Source organism: Loxodonta africana, chromosome 16 (genome assembly GCF_030014295.1).
Source record: "Loxodonta africana isolate mLoxAfr1 chromosome 16, mLoxAfr1.hap2, whole genome shotgun sequence".
NCBI lineage: Eukaryota > Metazoa > Chordata > Mammalia > Proboscidea > Elephantidae > Loxodonta > Loxodonta africana.
The window spans coordinates 73034389-73047820 of NC_087357.1; the positions used below are offsets into that span (position 1 = coordinate 73034389).

Genomic DNA, 13432 nt, shown 5'->3' on the forward strand with positions numbered 1-13432 from the left:
TGGCATAGTGGTTAAGAGCTCAGCTGCTAACCAAAGGGTCAGCAGTTCGAATCCACCAGCCACTCCTTGGAAACCCTATGGGGCAGTTCTACTCGACAGCAATGGGTTTGGCTTTTTTTTTAGTATGTGTCACTTGATGCTGGGCCATCTTCCTGGTTTATGCAAATGGCTGGTTCTCCATCCTTACTGCTCACGGTGCTTTGAAAAAATACCGATGAATGGGCCCCACCTTCTCCCTCCCCCCTCCCCAGACATTCTTATGTAATTGGCCTGAGGTGGGACCTAGGAATTGGGCCATTTCAAAAGTCCCTTAGGTGATTCTTATGTGCAGCTATGAATGAGAACCACAGGTATGGATGGTGTTTCTTTTTTAAAGTAGCTTTTTTTTTTTATGTGTCAGGCACTAGGAAAGTTACAGATGAACAAGCTGGTCTATGCAATAGAAAAGCTCATGGTCTAATTAGAAAAACAGGCAAAATATGACAAGGGTGTGGTAAATGCTTTTATTTATTCAGTAATTCAACAAATATTAACTGGGCACTTAATAAGTGCCAGGGCTGTGTAGTAAAGGTATGCTCAAAGTCCAGGAGGAGACCAGGAAAACTTCACAGAAGTGGTAGCAGCCAAGTAGCAACTTGGAGGAGACCTTTTTCAAAGTCTTCATCAGATAAGGTAGGGAGTAAGGGCGCGCTGGTGGAGGGCTGGGAGAAGCTAGAGATGTGAGAGGGTGCAAATATGTATAGCCTTAGAGGTAGACTAAGGAGCTTGGAATTGATCCAGAATGCATTTAAAAGACATTAAAGGTTTTTAAGCAGTGACATATGAATGGAGTGGGGGTGCAGAATACTGGTATTCGAGATAACTTGGGCTGTTCATATATGAGCTATAGCTTAAATTTGCCAGCGAATTTAAAACTAACGGTTGGCGGATCAACACCTTTCCCCCCATTACTGAAGTAAGCAGACATTGTGACCTTGTGGGGACATAGCTTCTAGTCAATGAAGGGAGAAGATTCCATGTTGGAGGAGAAGTGTAGACCAACTCAGACCTGACCAAACCAAACTGGTCGACATCGAATTGATTCCGACTCATAGCTACCTATAGGGCAGAGTAGGACGCCCTTTAGGGTTTCCAAGGAGCACCTGGTGGATTTGAACTTTAGATTAGCAGCTGAGCTCTTAACCACTGTACCACCAGGGCTCCTTTGAAGTGACTAGTTGAACGTAGACAGAACTCGTAGCATAGGCTGGGCCCTGGACAACTAGGTTTACCACTGGGGTCCTTGGTTGCTGCCTCCTTACCCAAATTGCCTTCAGAAGGACCTCTTAGTGTTTCCATGGGTGTGGTAACTCTTATCAGACTGTTAGTCTGATGTGTCCCAGAGCAAGAAAACAGACTCAAAAGATCAAACCCTCCTGGTTCCCTTAGGCTCCTGCTGCTACTCTGAACTCTTCAAAGACCACAAAATCATCCCATTGCTAGAGACCATAACTTCCTAGCTAAAACTAGCACAGAAGAAACGCTATCGTCCCAGTTAGGGAGGAAAAGGATTCAGCCTTGATCAGTCATTCTCAAATTCAGTCATCCTAAGCATCAAGTGGAAACCCTGGTGGCGTAGTGGTTAAGTGCTACGGCTGCGAACCAAAAGGTCAGTGGTTCGAATCTGCGGGGCGCTCCTTGGTAACTATGGGGCAGCTCTACTCTGTCCTATAGGCTCGCTATGTGTCGAAATCAACTCGAGAGCACTGGGTTAAGCATCAAGTGGAAACCCAGGTGGCGTAGTGGCTAAGAGATACTGCTGCTAACCAAAAGGTCAGCAGTTTAAATCCAGCAGGCACTCTTGGAAATGCTATGGGGCAGTTCTGCTCTGTCCTTTAGGGTTGCTATGAGCTGGAATCAAGTAAAGGCATGTGCTAAAAAATACAGATTTATGGGCCTGTCTGAGACCCACTGAATCTCAGGGATTGGACCAAGGGACCTGTTTTAAACATTCATTCTGGATCATTCTGCTGCCAGTGATCTTGGACATGCTAAGATGGCTGTAACTGTGAGTAGTTCTTCTGGCTAGTGGTGACTGTTGGCAACTGTTTTTTGGGGGATGGGTCAAATGAACCTCTCAATTCATAATCCTCCAGCACACTGGGCTTGCAAAGTTTGCATGCTTGAGTTTCAATTTAAGCTAATTGAGTTGTTTAGCTCAGTAGAGGACCTGAGATACCACAGATAAGAGAGAGGTTTAGGGGTAAGCTGTAAGTATCTCTGGCTGTGTCTCTTGTTCTCCTCCCAGTCCCACGTATCTGAAGAGCCAGGATTTCTCAAAGGACAAGTAACCCTAGAAGGGAGTTATCAATGGGAAAGCAACACATTCAGAACAGAACCTCAAAAACCGTATCAAGAAGTTGGATAAAGAGATTTTTATCTTCTGCATTTGTAGCTTCTGGGTTGCAGGAGCACAAATTTAGGCAAACAAGACCTATTTCTAATGTGTCTCCACTTCTTGATGAATTGGGAATCTCTGTGGATAACTCATTAGTGACGATGAGTGTTAGATGCTCATAAACCCCCACCATTCATTGGCTGAGACATCTTAAATACGGAATTTTGGGCTTTTATTATAGTCTTTGGTTGCTTCCTTAATGTACTTTGGTTTGAGTATACAGGTTTGGGGTTTTAAAACTTGTTTTTAAGTAAGACTTGGTTACTTTTATTCCTTGAGATAAAATGCAGTCTGGGGGAGTCACAGGTAATTTACAAAGTAAAATGTATCTGGACAGACCACAGGGGGGTAAAAACAGAACATGAGGGCCAAAAAAGTCTTGCCAGGATTCTTAAAAGTTACTTAGTAACTTCTTAGAAAACTAAAATCCCAGGCACCTGCATTATAAAATAGCGCACCTTATTAACGTCTCTCTCTTTGAAATATCTAAATGAACTAGAACAAGCTACTGAAGATGCTAAATAGAAGAGGTAGGGAGAGACTCTGAGGAAACCCAAACTGCAGCTTATTTTTTTTTTTTATCAGTAATGTAGCTCAAAAGTAGCCAAGCGGATGGCCAGAGCTTTCCCTGTGTTTTGTTTCACTGGGCTGAGCCTTTGAATGCCAAGATTTAATCTAGAGAGGTTTGTGTTTTTAAAAACTAACAACCAAGTAATAAAACACCTATAAAAGGGGGTTTATAATGGAAACTGTGACAGTTTTGAGTGTAGTGTTACAACTCTCTGCTCCCCTTCTCCTATCCTTTCATCCATCTCTGTGCCCTTTGTCTTTGCTCGTTTCTCACCTTGCTGCCAAGAAGCATATACATGGGGGGGGGGCCTCACACCCCAAAGTAGCAGAGCATTTTTTAAAGAGCGAAGTGTGTATTCGGTCTTCTGCCTTTGCTGACAGGGCCAGGCTGCTTGTTTTGTTTGTTTGTCTGAGATAAGAACTGAGATAAGTTTCTCTAACAAAGTACCCACCTAGTTTGCACAGTGGTTTCTAATGGGGGGTTGAAGATGCTGCTGCGAAGTGTCCGTGGCATGCAGATACAGAAGTCAACCAGGGCAGGGAGCCTGGGGTCTCCTCTCCCTGGTACCCTGCACCACCCCACCAGGGCCCAAGATCGCCCTGACTTCAGACGCAGACTTCAGTCAACAGGTGGTTTTCCACCCAGGCCACCATGCCTGAAACTTGGTTATTCTTTTTTAAAGCCATAGTTCTCCTCCTCCTCCTGAAGAAATGGCGCTTGGGAAGGGAAACTTCGTGCTCAAACTCTGTAGGAGCCATTTCTTGAGCTTATCTTTCATAATTTCTTTCGTCTCCCCTGCCTGCCTCCCACCCATCTCAGGGAAGAACGAGAGACGATCTCTTCAGAGTCCGGAGGGCGCTGGGAGGCATGTGGGCAGCGTCAGGGTGGCCTCGCCTGGGCGGCCAGAGGAGCCCCCAGTCTCCCTCATCTGGGCCTCAGGAACTCGGGGGGCCCAGGGGAAGCCTGGAAAGCCGAACTTCGCCATCAGCTTTCCTTCGAGCACTGGCTGGAGGAGACGGGGGAAGGGCCCCCCAGCCGTCTCCCCTCTTCCCCCCAGCACCTCTACCATCTGCTGCAACGCCCAAGAGAGCACTCAGGACGCAGCTCGGAGCTCGCCAGCTCCTCGCAGGCCGGGGCGCCCGGGAGGGGGCATCTTGAGGGGCAGCTCCCCCCTCCAGCCCGCGCCTGACATCCCCACTCCCACCCGAGGATGCCGCCGCCGTGCCCTGTCCGCAGTCGCTGAATGTCACTGCTCCCTCTTCCTCCTGGTCAGGGTAGACACAGCCCTCGAAGCGCCCTCCATCCCCAAACTGCCGCGCTCACCCGAGGGCGTAAGGCCCGGGTAGAGGGCGAAGTTTGGGGCCCACGGCGGCGGGAGGGGGGCGCGCTGGCGAGGACCGCACCTCTGTCCCAGGCCCGGCGGGGACACTCCCCTCCCCAAACGGCCCAGGCGTCCCCATCCTCCCGCGGACACCGGCATCCCCGCCCTCCCCCGAGGGTGGCAAGCGGAGCCCCCCAGGGCGGAGGCAGGTACCCCCGGGGCGGAGACTGGGGCGGGCGGGGTCCGGGCTGCGCCCCCGGCCGGGCCGGGCGGGCTAGCGGGCGGCGCGGGGGGAGCGGGGCTGGGCGGCGCTGCCTCGGGCTCTGTGCGCTGCAGCCCGGAGCCGAGGAGGAGGAGGAGGCGGAGGAGGAGAAGGAGGCGGCGGCGGTGGGTCCCGGGCGGGGGGAGCGCGGCGCTGCGGACCCGGGCGGCTGGCAAAGGACGAGGCGGAGGCTGAGGAAGGCAGCGGGGAGACCCGGGCTGCAGCAACAAAGGGCAGCAAGCGATTGGCCCGGCTGCAGGCGAGGTTAGCCGGGGACCCGGGTGGCCGGAGGCAGCGGCGAACGGTGCACGTGCTTGCAGACACGGGCGAGTGTGGAGCTGGGGGGTGCACGCCCGGCGGCTAGGGGCTTGCTCCCCCTCGGGATGGGATGGCGAGGAGGCTGCAGCGACATCGTTCTGCCTGCACCCGGCCTGGGGCTTGCAGGGCAAGGGTGTGTGTGGGGGGAAGGATGCGAACCAGGGGGCGGGCGAGTAGTCGCCCGGGACGGGACGGGAGAGAGGGTGGAGGAGGGGGCGGGATGGAACGCTCCGGGCGGCGCGCCCGTCCGCGCGCTCCACCGCGGGAGCTGGAGACTGAGAACCTCGAATTTTAACTTCGCGTGCCCGCCCGCGCGCGCCCGCCCGCGCCCACCCCTAAATCCTGCGGCCGCCGCCAGCGATCAGCTCTCACACAAACTTTAGCTGCGGGCTAGGGGGAGTGAGGTGAGTGGGGGAGGGGAGAGGGAGAAGGACCTCTGATTGGCGTTGTCTCTAGCCAATAAGGCCAAGCGCCTATCCTGCGAGTCGACCCAATCCATTCCTAGCGGCGGAGGGGGCAGGTAGGTGGAAGCAGAGGTGGCGCGGTGCCTGGGAGAGAGAAAAAGAGCTGGACCAATAGGTGCCCGGGAGGGGCGGGCCCAGCGCTCTGTTGATTGGTACTCGCAGTGGGCCCTCCCCCGGGGTGGTTCCGGAGGGGGATGATGGGTCGAGGGGTGTGTCTATACGGAGGCAAGATGACCGGCAGGAACGTGCCCCAATGGGCTACAGAGTGGTTAGTGAGTGGGTGACGGACAGACCCATAGGCCAACGGGTGGCCTCAGGTGTCTGCGGTCTCGTCCAATGGAGCAGCGCCGGGGCGGGGCCGCTGCTCGGGTTTAATGAAACTCCATTGGGCTGTAATCAGTGTCATGTCGGATTCATGTCAACGACAACAACAGGGGGACACAAAATGGCGGCGGCTTAGTTCCTACCCCTGGCGGCGGCGGCAGCGGTGGCGGAGGCGACGGCACGTCCTCCAGGCGGCAGCCGCGGCTTTTTTCTCAGGCAGCGGCAACCCCCCGGCAGGCGCGGTGGCGGTGGCGCGCGGCCAGGTCTGTCGCCCGCCCCCCGCGCGTTCCCAAGGGGAGGAGACTGGGCGGGAGGGGGCAGGAAGGGGGGGATCGGGGGCTTCTGACGCCCCTCCCACAGGCCTCTGCGCGAGGGTCACCGCGGGGCCGCTCGGGGTCAGGCTGCCCCTGAGCGTGACGGTAGGGGGCGGGGGAAAGGGAGGAGGAATAGGCTCCGCCCCTCAGCGGGCCCTCCAGGGCGAAGGGGCGTGGCTCGAGGGCGCAGGGGGCGGGGCGAGATCGGGATGGGGGCGGGGTCCGGGTAATCGGAAGGCGGGGGCTTGGAGGGGATTTCTGAGTGTGAGTGAACTGGTAGGAGTCATGGGGGTCTGGCGAGTGTTTGGGGAGCACTGGTGAGGGGTGAAAGGAAGGGGAAACTGGAGGTGTGGAAGCAGGTGCTGAAGGGAAAGTAGAGAGGGGTGCAGTTTTGGAGATGTGGAACAGGGACCGAGGGGTATGTGAGGGCAGGTGAAATGATGCAGAAGGGTGAGATTGTAGTTATCTTGGGCAGAGTAAGGATGGACTTGGGTGTGGTGGATGTAAAGTTGAGAAAGGAATGCAGAGTAGATTATGGGTGGGGGAAGTATCGACCCTTGTGAGGAGCAGGTAGGATTGCTTTGGTGGAATAAAACCAAACCCATTGCTGTGGAGTACATTCTGACTTATAGCGACCCTATAGGATAGGGTAGAACTGCCCCATACGGTTTCCAAGGAGCACCTGGTGGATTCAAGCTACTGACCTTAGGTTAGCTGCTGTAGCTCTTAATTACTATGCCACCAGGGTTTCCATTTAGTGGAATGCGCACGTTGAAATGGAAAGGAGGTTTGCTGGCTTTGGGGCATGGAGCATAAAACAAACATGGGAGGATGGGACGATTGTGATAGGGAGAGTCTCCAAAAGATATGAAGAAAAGTGCAGGAAGGCAAGGGGGGCTATTTAGAACTTGCAGAAAATCTCGTGGGGATTGGGGATTCAGGGGTTGGGAAAAGGCAGCAGATGTGAAGAAAGATGGGCAACAGGCCTGGGTGAATGTGATTTGGTGGACTGTGCCTGGAGTGAAGATGGGGCAAAGAAGGGTGTTGGTTTGGGAGACAGGCTTGTTTGATAGGCTGGATTTCTTGGGCAATACTTGAACCTGAGACTTGAAGGTGACGCAGAAGTGGAGCACGGTGTCCCAGGAAGAAGCATGTACACCACTTTGGGAAAGGACATTGGATATTTTTGCATTCACAAGTACTTTGGTATAGTCAGAGTGTGGGGAGTGGTGGGAGATGAAGCTGCAACGGCAGGGGAGGGGCTAGATTACAAATGGCCCCCTATGCTTGGTAAAGGAGTTTAAACCCGACAGCTCAGAGAGGGTGTTGAGATATGATAAAGAGAGTATTAGGCGAGGATTATGAAGGGGTAATGATGAAGAATTACAGTTGTGGGAAATGGGAAAAGGGAGCCAATGAACCAAGTATGTTTGGGGCAGAGGTACCACGAAATTCAAGGTGAACAGCATATGAAGACGCTTCCGTATATGGATGGAGGTGGGAGCAGCAACTAAGAATTAGTTGTGTTGGGGTAGGCCTAGTTCTGTGGTTCTCCAAAGAAGAATGTTTTTGAGGACTGCCTCTGTGTCTTCTACATCCTAGATTTTCTGGGATAGCCCTGAAATAAAAGCACTGCGTTCTTTTGTTAATCATAAGTTTATAACACATGTATCAAAATGAATTGGGACAGTACTTTTATGTTTTTAAGAAGGAAAGGATAATTTTGTGTATTTCAAAAAGGGTAAGGTTCTTACCTGGGACCTTCTACTTAGGGTTGAAGGTTGGGAGGTGAAGTGATGGTTAGGAAAAAAAAAAAAAAAAAAGATTTTGATATTAAAGGAGGAATATCCTAAGACATCGTGATTCCAGGGAATGACATGGTCAGTACAAGTTTTGCCAGTTCGCCATACCCAGGCCTCTGAGTAGAGTGGATGTTACGTCATTGCCATTATATTTTATGTTTAACACATACACTGCTTGTGAAGCTCAGGTGCAAACTGTCAGATGTGAGGCAGGGCATGGGAGGCAGTATGGGGGAGTGTTGGAAGCTGGTTGAGGAAGTTTGATAAATAGTTTTACTGTGCTTTAGAAACTCATGGATTTTTACATACCAGAAGACTTAACTGGCCCGGCTCTACTATATGCCATTCTTAACAGGCAACTTTCTCAGTTTCTGAAGTAGTTCTGTACAGTATAGCCTTCAGTTTTGCATGTGCAGACACATACTTGCATTTGTATAAAGCGAGAGAAAACGAACTTGTTTTTTGATGGTAAGGATGTGTGAGCTATAGTAATCAGTCTTTGCTTACAGAATGGTAAATGAAACATGGTTGGGAGAAGTAGGATGAAGTGGTATTTTGTCTCTGTAAATACCTTATTTACATTCCCAACTCACCACCCACCCACTGCTGTCAAGTTGATTCCGACTCATAGTGACCCTATAGAACAGAGTAGAACTGCCCCATAGGGTTTCGGACTCATAGCGACCCTGTAGGACAGAGTAGAACTGCCCCATGGGGTTTCAAAGGTGGTAAATCTTTATGGAAGCAGACTGCCACTTCTTTCTCCTGCGGGGCGGCTGGTGTATTCAAACTGCTGACCTTTTGGTTAGCAGCTGAGCACTTAATCAGTGTACCACCAGGGCTCCTCCCACATTTCCAAAGGTATGTGTATATAAGCATCTTTTTATAGGACTCCCACAGTCTTTTGATAGGTGTGTACCGGTAGACCCGAGAAAGAGAATATACCATAATTTTGTATCGTCTGTTCTGCTGTTGCTGGATATTTGAGTGGTTTCCAGTTTGGAACAATTATGAACAAAGCTGCTATGAGCATTTCTGTACGTGGTCATCTGGTGCACATGTGCGCAAATTTCTCTAATGTGTATGCCTAGGAATGGAGTTGCTGGTTCAGAGGCAGGGTGACTATCCTGGTTTATGCCTGTTATCCCAGTAGACTTTATATAATCCTTTAATTCTCTTAAGTGTCTGAGTTTGGGTAATAAGTTGTGCGGTTGCCCTTGTCGTAGGATGTGCTTTTCTTCAACTTAACTAGGTGCCAGTCAAGCTGTTTTTCAAAGTTTCGTACCAGGTTCCCTCCCTCCAGTGTTATGAGAGTTCCCATTGCTTCTTGTCCTCTCCAATCCTCAGTCTTGTTAGTTTTTAGGATTTTAGCCAGTCTGGAATATTTTTCATTTACCTGATGGAACAGTTGTTCACATATTTATTGGCCATTTGGAATTTCCCATTTGTGAAGCTTTTGTTCAAGTCGTCCCTCTCACCCCCTCCGACCCGCTTTTTAAAATCGGGCTGTGTCTTCATGACTATCCCCAAGTCCTTTACTTACTCTGGACACATGTTCTTTGTCATGTGTGTATGTTGCCGGTGCTTTCTTCATTCTGTGGCTTGCCTTTTCACTCTCTTTATGGTGTCTTTTAATGAACAGAAGTTCTCAGTTTTCATGGAGCCAATTTATTGGTCTTTCTTTATAGTTAGTGCTTTTTGTGTCTTGCTTTAAGAATCTTTTCCTTCCCTGAGGTCACGAAGATATTCTGTTATGCAGTATTAGCTTCTAAAAGCTTTATTGACCTTAGAAGATGTATGAGTAAAATACACTCTTCTTGACCCTGACCATGTCATTACAAATTTATTTTGCTTTATTTCTCTTCTGTTCTCTGTCTTGAATTTTTACTTGTCTACCACTATAACTAAGAGCTAGGTGTTGACTTCCCCTGTCTCTTCGGAGAAAATGGCCATATAGCTAGAAGTTCAGTTAAATTAGATTTTACAGGTCTCCAGCTGATTGTACTGCCCTTTTTCCTTTAATGAGCTAGTATTTTTATTGTATTTCTGCTCTGTGCCTGCCATCATCCTTGGCTCTTTGCATATTTGTTATCTCAATTATTCTTAATACTTCTGTAAAACAGGTGTATTCTCATTGTTACAGATGAGAAAACTGAGACTTAGATTGAGTAATATGTCCAGGATCCCATAGGTTAGATAGCTGGCAAAGTGGGGACTTGACCCCTGAACTCCATATATTTCCCAGGGTGGCACACCTATGTATCGAATAAGATTTCAGAAGCCTATTCTTTGATAATATCCGAAACCAATGAGAATAATTTTCCTGCTTTTAATGTAACACGTAGTCCTAATTAAAGCACATGTAGCTAACTCTTTTCAAAGTGGTAAGATGATCGACCTTTCTGTGTATGTTAGAGTACTTAGAGTTGGAGTGACCAGTAGACCTTAAAGGGTCTTTGAATGGGCTTTAGATGTTTTGTAAACCCCTGAAACTGTGTGCAAATGTGTATATGTACATGTATTCATTTTTTAAATAGGTCCGTACTTTTCTTGAGATTCTCAGAGGGGAATCCTATTTTATTTCCAGGCTATATCTGGATATATGGTCTGAAGACTTTTTGTAATAAAGCCAACACAGAATTCTGAAATGATCTGTATTTTCAAAATAACCTTTTAGAAGTTGAGATGTTAGATTTGTTTCTTAATACATTGTCCCCAGTCTTTGTTAAAAACTGACTAAAGCTAATTTGTGATTAGGCAGAAATCTAGGATTGCATAGAAATTTTTAAATGCCAAGAAAAGATACTTCAAATTTAGTTGATTATTTCCTAAGTGAAAGTGCTTAGTTATATCATCGTTATTAATCAGTGTGCCCTGACTCCAAAGGCCCCATGACTTCAAACGACTTTTCATCTTGTGTCTAAAACCCTCTGTTTTACAAGGGATCAGATTTCCTGTGAGGTTCCTGACAGTGTGATTAAATTTTAGAGAGTGAAACTATTGAGCACTTCAGTGCAGGGATGACTACGCAAACCTAATTCCTGGGCTTCACCAGGAGCTTTGGGACATGTCCCTGCTCATTTATGATGATGATGTTGAAACTAATCTTTGCTAGGGATTATGGAAGCCATAATAGTTTATGGATGGTTCAGTTATTGTTTGTTCAGGCAGATTTACACAATTATAGTTTAATGACATAACAAGGATATTGTCAACTAGGAAAGCATGACATGAAAAATTAAACTTCCAATTAATATAATATGTATTAGTTGAAATGATAATTTTCATGGTGATTTAGCCTCTTACAAATCCTTGGAAAACATTATTAGCTTATGAATTGAAAACTCTCTATGTTAATGAGTAGTGAGGAAGAACTTAGTATTACTCTAAAAAGATGAGGAATTAAATATCCAAACTAACATTCAGTGAGTGCCTACTCTAGGTTCGCTGCTGAGTTAACTCCTAAATTGAACAAGATTGAGCTGTGGAGAGATGAAATGCTGGTTGCTTCTGTTTATTCCCTCAAACACCCTTCCAGCACATACTGATTAGATACTATTGCCAGAACGATTAAAACTTTCAACAAAATTATGTGTGTGTGTTTGCACTCCACTATCCTCTATCCACTTACATTGTGTCACCTACTCCTGCAGTGGCTTCCTGTTACTTTATCTGTCATGTTCACACTCCTCAGCCCGGCTTTTGCTGTGTCGAATTTATTTTGTATCCCTTTTCCACACATACTTTTTAGAGGCAGGCACGAGGACTCGCTGTCCCTTTTGTTTGACGCCCATTCTTAACTTCTGTGCCTTCTCCTAGATTCCCTTCATTCATTGACTGATATATTCATTTAACCAATAGACATTGAACCCACGTTGTGGTCCTGTGAAATTTGGGACATACGAAGATGAATCAAGCATGAATCCTGTTCTCATATTTTTATAGTCTAGTAAGGGAGATGAGGTCAGTACATAAATAAACATAATAGAAAGTGAGAAGTGAATGCTGAAATAGGAAGAAAGCTGAAGTTTTTTGTTAGACAAATAGATTTGGAAGTTCTGAGAGGGTGTCCTTTGCACCGGGCCATGAGGGATTTGGCAGAGCGACAGGACAGTTACCCAACATCTACATGGTCTTCCCAGGTACAGTATAAGTCTCATCCATCCTAGGGGTGTTCTGTGCTTCTGCAGTTCATGTGGTTTCAGCAAGGTATAATGCACAGTTTTCAGATGGCTTTTCTGTAATCAGAGGAACCCTTGCTTTGAAGTGAATTTTATGGGGAAGCCCAATATGTAAAACAGTTAAAGTGGTGCAAGGGGTTAGGACAGCCTTAGAGTGTAGCCCACAAGAGGCAGCAGCAGGTGGTCCCTGAGGGACTTTATCACAAAGGATTGAAAGCGACTGGAGGGGGAGGAAAGAGCCTGGGCTCTGGCATCTGAGTTGGAATCCTTCGCGCTAGGTCTCTGAGGCCTGGCCACGTCGAGCCGGTTTTCCTGTTGTAAAATGGGGCAACAGTGCTACCTTATGGGGTTGCTTTACAGTTTTCTGACAGTCTGTAGAAAGTACCTGACCCATAGTAGGTGTCAGAAAATGGTTTGTTGTTGTTGGTTGCCATGGAGTTGACTCCAACTCTTGGCGACCTTTTGTAAAACAACAAAACATTGCCTGGTCCTGTGCCATTTTCATGATTGTTGATATGTTTGCAGTCACTAGAAAAGGGCATAATGTTTGGTAGAGGGTCAGCGAAAATGAGGAAGACCCTCGATGAGATGAATTGACAGAAAGTGGTAGTTAGTTTTACCATAAATTAGTGCTTTGTTATTTCTTAATTGCTTCTTATGTGTTCTGTCTCTCCAGCTTAGTAGGAAAATTGGTGCTCACACTTGTTTTGTATTCCCCACAAGCACCTACCACAGGGCTGTGTGCACAGAACATCGTCTCGCTAAATATTTGTTGGCTGTTCTTTGATTAGTATTTATAACCTCAACTCCCAGTTCACATGTTTTGGGCCTCAAGCATTGATTTTAGGGGAAGTAGATGCATCCAGGAGTTGAAAGTTAACAAATATCACCATATGGATGATGTTTGATGTTGTCAGACAACAGATATTTGTTAACTGAGGGTGCTATTTTGAGCACTGCCAGTGTCTGTGCTGGGGGCTTATAAAAGAAAAAGTCAGAGTCCCTTCCCATAAGCTGCTGATGTTCTTTTTGGGAAGGCACTGTTAGGGTTTGTGCATCCCTAAACCCTAACAGAGGAGAGGAAGGCTGTCCAGTTGCTTAGTTGTTTTGTGCAGCTTTACAGTGGGCTTTCAGAAAATCCAGGCACTTCTAAGAGTAAGAGCTAAAAATAACTGTTGGTAAGTAAAACTCAGGATGACCAAAGAGTAAACTCTATTATTAATCTTTATTTTCCTAACACTATTTTTAGCTCATCCATGATCTCATGACTCCAGTGTTATGACATTGATTTTGAAACCACACATAGCTTTAGTAAAAGCTTGGAGAAGGCTTCACGTAATATTTATTATCTGGGATATTTTGACTCTTCTCATGCTGACATGAATATTTCTGAATGGTGTTGATATTTATATAATACTAATGAAGCCTAAAGTTCTGT

General features: G+C 47.5%; 1 protein-coding gene across 9 annotated transcripts in view; it reads left to right on the plus strand.

Moving 5' to 3' along the window:
• Positions 1 to 4752: 4752 nt before the first annotated feature.
• The window catches only part of KAT6B (lysine acetyltransferase 6B), a 229511-nt gene continuing 220831 nt past the window's right edge, over positions 4753 to 13432 (plus strand). For 2 of the 9 annotated variants that reach the window (XM_064269752.1, XM_064269753.1), the window contains exon 1: positions 5459 to 5960. The gene's annotated coding sequence lies outside the window, so the exon portion shown is untranslated. Of the gene's footprint in view, positions 4856 to 5458; positions 5961 to 6276; positions 11956 to 13432 lie in introns of those variants that run through there. The other 7 variants (XM_064269758.1, XM_064269759.1, XM_064269756.1 and 4 more) reach the window with 5 other exon arrangements.